This window comes from Octodon degus, unplaced genomic scaffold, assembly GCF_000260255.1.
Source record: "Octodon degus isolate 3935 unplaced genomic scaffold, OctDeg1.0 scaffold00093, whole genome shotgun sequence".
NCBI classification, from domain to species: Eukaryota; Metazoa; Chordata; class Mammalia; order Rodentia; family Octodontidae; genus Octodon; species Octodon degus.
This window is the reverse complement of record NW_004524669.1, coordinates 6,658,506-6,664,510: the sequence shown is the minus strand read 5'-3', so window position 1 is coordinate 6,664,510 and position 6,005 is coordinate 6,658,506. Positions and strand designations below refer to the sequence as shown.

Below are 6,005 nucleotides of genomic sequence, written 5' to 3'. Positions count from 1 at the left end.
CTCTGACTTAGACATGACGGCAGTCGGAAGAGAGCCTGATGATGCTTCCTCCGCGGTGTCCACCAGCAGAAAGGAATAAGCTAGTAAGCGTACTCAGCAGCCTACCTCTAGTCTCGCCTTTTATCCCGCCTCCGCGCTTACGCCATTGGTAGACTCCACCCCTCTCCAGCTCTTATTGGACACCTAAAAGAGGTTTCCCCTGCTATTGGTCTGTGGTGTGCGTACGCCCTCAGACATCGTCCGCTTGGGCGTTCTACGAAGGCTCCGCCCCTTTGAGCTATTGGTTCTCGTAGAACTTTAGCGTTACCCAGTTTGATTGGCTACCTTATCAATCATTCATATTTGAATGTGCCCAGGGATTTAATACTTTTTAAATTCTCCATGCCCAAATATCATTCAACCCACTTTGCAAAGAGTGATTAGTACTATACATTACGAAGGTAGTTTGTCACAAAACTTTAGCCTTGGCCGCCAATTGAGCGCATGTGTAGTAAAATGGCGAGTTTACGCAGGCGTATTAGGAAGTTCCGCCTGCCGCTATGAACACGTGAAATGGCGGGCGAGAGGGCGGTGAACCTATGGCGCCTGCGTGGTGGCGGGAGTTGTGTTCTGTTTTGCGCAGGCGTCATGGGCGGAGAAAGGGTCCGGTTCCAGGATTAGCTGCGCAGGCGCAAGGAAGGATCCGTTTTGGCGGGCGGTTGGCGTTGCGCAGAAGGCGGCGGCAGCAGTGACCTGTGGTGCGGCTTCACCACAGAGGAACAGGGCGGACGTTAGTGTGAGTGATCACTCTCGATCCCGGGTAAGTGGCAGAGAGTCTTGCTTACTCCTAGGAGGTCTTTAACCGGCCCCGTTAGAGCCCGTTATTGTGTGAAATGAATGGATCGCGGGGTGGGGTGGGAGGATAGTGAAGGGGCAGCGAAGGGTCGGCCAACCAATAGAAGAACAGGGGGCGGGATGTTTTATCCCTGCAGGTTGTTTGGAGCTGTGCAGCCGAAGAGTTTGACTGGCGAGTGTATAGGCCAATTGGGTCTGCCTCGAGCTGCCGAGTGATCGGCCCTTGGGCCATCGGAATGTGGGAGGCGGGTTTTTCCCCTCCTGAGCAGCATCTCACTGAGCCAATGAGCACGAAGCGCGCGGTAGGTTGGCCTTCTCCGAGAGGCAGCGGTTTGACTCCAGTGGGGAGCGCGGGAGTCGGGCGGTTGCATAGGTGGACCACATCCGGAGGTAGTAGGAGGACAGGCTTCGGTAAAGAGGGGGATCTTAGACTTGGATTTATTGGGGTGGGGGAGGTTTAAATGTTAGAACGAAAGGACCAGTCGGTATATACTGTGTGGAAGGTGTCCAACAAAAATTTCCATCGTTACAATACATATTTCTGTGAACAAATAGGTATATTTGTAGGCTCACAGGAAAGGATTTGGAATGCTCCACATAAAAGTGTGTACTCTGAGATCGAGGCAGGTTTGATCTCCCATGTTTAAATCTTTACAGGGATAATAATTTGTCATGAAAGTTAAATAGCCGGCTGTGGTGTCACACGCCTGTAATCTCAGCACTCTGGAGGCTGAGGCAGGAGGATTGCTGCAAGTGCAAGCCCAGTTTGGGCTACATAGTTCAAGTCCAGCCTGAACTGCTTAGCGAGACCCTGTCTCAAAAATAAAAATAAAAATAAATTTAAAAATTAAATCAGTTGTTTTTGTGTTTCCAGTCATATACTTACCACTCCTTTTCTCTTTGGTTTTCTATTTCTCTAGTGCATTTATCATGGCCTCTTTCCCTGAGGAACCTTTCCTCACATAAGTATCTTTCTTTGCACCATTAAAGATGTCCTCAGCCCCGTCTCAGTGGCTTCTTTGAAAATGTCTGACTTTAGATAAAAGAAGCTCTTTAAGGATTATTAAGTTTTGGGGACAGAAGAGCCATCCATCATCCGGATCACCATCCTTTTGATTGCATCTCCTTTAATTTACATTTAGACTATCTTCTGTTGGTAATGCCCACTCTGCATATTCAAGGTCTATTCGGGAAAATTTTTTGTGTTGTTTTTAGACAGGGTCTTGCTGTGTAGTTCAGGCTGGCCTTGAACTCAAGCCGATCATCCTGTCTCAGCCTCCCAAGTGCTGGAATTGTAGGCGTGCACCTCAACACCCAACTAGTTTCTCATGTTTTGCCTGTATTAGAGTTTCATTACTCTATTGTTCACTGATTTATTTAGGGCAATGGGATATTTAAAGACTAACAAAATCAACTGCCTATCAAGAGTACTTCTATTAGAGGCTTTTTTATTCTCTCTCTCTCAGGTGCCAGGGATCCAACTCAGGGCCTTGTGCTTGTTAGGCAGGCACTTAAGCTGCTGAGCTATCTCCCTGGCCCCTAGACACTTTTCTGACATTGTACAGAAGAACTTATTTTAGACATATACAATGAACAGATTGCTATTTCCACTGATATTTAAAGGACAAGGCTATGTTGTATAATTACATAGTTATAAAACTGTAGGTATGCTGGTAATGCATTTGCTGAGGTTCTAAAAACTGTGATAATGGGCTAAGGCTATCTGAGATTTATTTGAATTTGAAAGGAGTCCCCTTCCACACACCCGGAAGAAAGGGAAAAAGTTATTTTTGGAGAGAGTAATTTGGTGCTGAAGGTTGATCCCAGGACCTTACACATGCTGGGTAAGCAGTGTACCAATAGGCAACATCCTCAGCTCCTTATTTTGAGCCATGTTTTCTCCAAATTGCCTGGGTGGGTCTTTGTGATTCTCCTGCTTTAGCCCTCTGAGTAGATAGGATTATAGGCATGTGCCAAGATAATGGTGAAATAAAGCGACAGTTGTGCTGGGTGTCAGGCACAGTCCCAGCACTCAGCGCAAGTTTGTCAGCCTAAAGGACATAGCAAGACCCTGTCTCCAAAAACAACACGAAACAAAACCGGCACGACAATTGGTAGGGGCTGGGGAGATGGCTTGGTAGATTAAGCACTTGCACAAGGCCCTAAATTCAATCCCTGGTTCTGCCAAAAAAAAAAAAAAAAAAGACAATTGGTAGATTATCTTAAGACTATTCTTCCAATAGGAAAAGATGGGTAGTGTTTAGGAAGTAGCCTTTGGTAAATGGATCACTGATGTTTATCTCCAAATACAAAATTGACCATTGACCCTTCAGATAAATGCAAAACTTCAGTAAGGATTTTATCATTTTTTGCAATTTAGACATGGATTTGAGTATATTTTGTGTTTGACATGCTAAAATAATGAGGAACGGGTTGACAGTAGAGCCTAATTGTGGAGACAGTGATTGGCATATATGAGGCCCTAGGTTACTTAACAATTTAGTGAGAGACCTTGTCTCAAAAGTTTTTTTAAAAACTTGGGATGGGGGCCGGGGCGATAGCTCAGTAGAATAAGCGCTTGCCTGGCAAGTGTAAGGGGCTGAGTTCAATCCCTGGTTCCACAAAAAAAACCAAAAAAAAACACAAACACCTGGGATGTAGGTAAGAGTGAAGGCCCTAGATTGAAACCCCAGTACTGCCCCCGCAAAAGGAGACTGCTCTGATGCCTCTTATGTTTTCATGTGATTTAAACCCTTTTCTAGAGTTCTTTTGTATCATTGTCTCTTTTTTTTTCCTTTTTGAGACAGGCACTCTATCTGTAGTCAGGCTGGCCTTGAGCTCACTTTGTAGCCCAGACTGGTCTCATACTTGCAGTGATCCACTTGCCTCAGGCTCGAAGTGCTGGGATTATAGGTGTGTGCCACCACACCTGGCCTCTCAAATGCTTTTGATCTTGACTGTCCATAAGATCAGATTTTACACTGATCTTTCCTACATTGAAACAATTTTACCCAATGTATCAAACACTGTTTCATCTACAGTATACTATTTTGTTTTAAGAACCAGGTTAATTTCTAAACTGATTCCACTGCTGTTTACAGACCCACAGTTTTTGTTTTGGTGGAGGGGGAAGCTGATTTGAAGAAGAGGTAACTAAATTGTGCCAATTTATTTTCTTGAGTGGATTCCCCAATCCCTGGCCCCAGCTACTTGTATTATAAACATATTGGTGGCCTCTTGTGTTTATTCTATTTTATTATTTGTGTGAGATTTTTTTTTTTTTTGAGGCGGGGAAGGGTCTACAGGGTGTTCAGGCTCTCACTACTAGATTGGACTCCTAGTGATCCACCTGTTTACAGCCTCCCAAGAGCTGGGATTACAGGTCTGTGCCACCATACCCAATGTCAATTGCAGGCAGGCCTAAGGATTGAACCCCTCCAGGCCCAGGGATTAAACCCCTGCCCCGAACCTGCTTGCAGGTGCTGTAATCCATTATTTGGTGTTTTTACTTGAAAGGTTTTAGAACTTGAAGTGAGCATTCTTAGTCTGCCTTGTTGTGCAAGTAAAGTTGCCTGTTTTATTATGAATTTTCTTCAATACAATACTTAATAGGTATGATAAATACTTTTCTCTAGTAGGGAAATTTCAGTGGATAACTTTTCATTGAAATTCTGAGAGTACTATATTGAGAAAAAAAAATTTAATTAATTTTATTGAGGGCCGGGGAGATAGCACAGTAGAATAAGTGCTTGCCTGCTCAAGGGCCTGAGTTCAAGCCCCAGTTCCACAAAAAAAAAAATTATTGAGAAAGAAATAGCAATAAGACAGTTTTAAAACAGGTTAGTAGGACAGTTACAATAATTAATACATTGCAGGGGGAACTACCTGCTCGGGCCCCCCTCCTGTTCCTCTCTTGGCCAGGAGCTTTCTTTCCCTCAATAAATACATTCTGCTCAAAAAAAAAAAAAAAAATAATACATTGCATATTGTCTTCATTGAAAATCTTTTTTTTGTTTGTTTTCTTTGTTTTAGAACTGAGGATTGAACTCAGGTCCTTGCGCTTGCCAGGCAAGCACTTGTTCTACTGAGCTATCTCCCCAGCCCCTTCATTGAAAATGTTAACTAGATTTATTTTTTACTTTTGGAAAACCTGGTTTGATTGTTAACTTGTACCACGCTGTAATAACACAAAGAAACCTTCATTATAACAGTTAAAGCACTTGTGTTTGTTGTGTAGAGACTCACTGTTACAACCAAACTTGAAAGGATTATTAACTAAAAGGAAATAAGACATCCTTGCCTGTATATTTAAAAAGTAAAAAGCTTCTATGTGGGTAGTGGATTCGCAAGCGTAGTAGGGAGAGCAAACATCTGGAGTGTTTGGTTTTTATATGTCTAGGAAACCTCTGGAGGGTCTTAGCTTGTTTTGTTTCATGAGACATTCTTAATATATAGCCAAGGTGATACCTCAGCCTCCCAGATGATGTGATTACAAGTGTGCGCCTCCACACCTGGAGGTCTTTTTATTTTCATTCACTTAAAATAGGGTCTAAACCTATATGATGATGATGATGATGATGATGATGATGATGATGATGATGATGATGATTCTTATAATACTGGAATCAAACTCCAGGCCTTGGACTTGCCAGGCAAGTGCTTATACTGCTGCGCTATCTCCTCAGCCCTTAATTTTTTTTAGGGCCTTCATACTAAGCTATATCCCAACTCTCTTTTAGTTTTGGGATTTTTTTGGGGAAGGGTCTACAGGGTGTTCAGGGTCTCACTATGAGATCGGAGTCCTAGTGATCCGCCTGTTTATAGCCTCCCAAGAACTGGGATCACAGGAGCGCACCACCACGCCCAGTCTCAGTTGCCATTTCAGCGTGCCCCAGGGGTGCGGCTGGCATGGCAGGCCCCTGTGCCTGCTTACAGGCACTTTAATCTGCTGAACTATTTGGCTGGGCCTCTCTTTTAGTTTTTAGACAATGCCCAAGTTGTCCAAGTTGGGCTCAGAAGTGGGCTGTCCTCCTGCTTCACTCTCCTGAGTGCTGGGATGGCAGGTGTGTACCACCATTCCCAACTGGATATTGATGTTGAAAACAAATTACAATGCGTGATAGCACTTGACTCTGTGACTGCTGATGCATTGTTATGTGAGGCATGGTGAT

The 6,005-nt window shown here is 43.9% G+C and overlaps 1 protein-coding gene across 1 annotated transcript in view; it reads left to right on the top strand.

Annotated features, from left to right (window-relative positions):
- Positions 1-667: 667 nt before the first annotated feature.
- Positions 668-6,005, top strand: part of Cbx5 (chromobox 5) — a 71,209-nt gene continuing 65,871 nt past the window's right edge. Inside the window, exon 1 of the mRNA XM_004637923.3 lies at positions 668-799. The gene's annotated coding sequence lies outside the window, so the exon portion shown is untranslated. The remainder of the gene's footprint in view (positions 800-6,005) is intronic.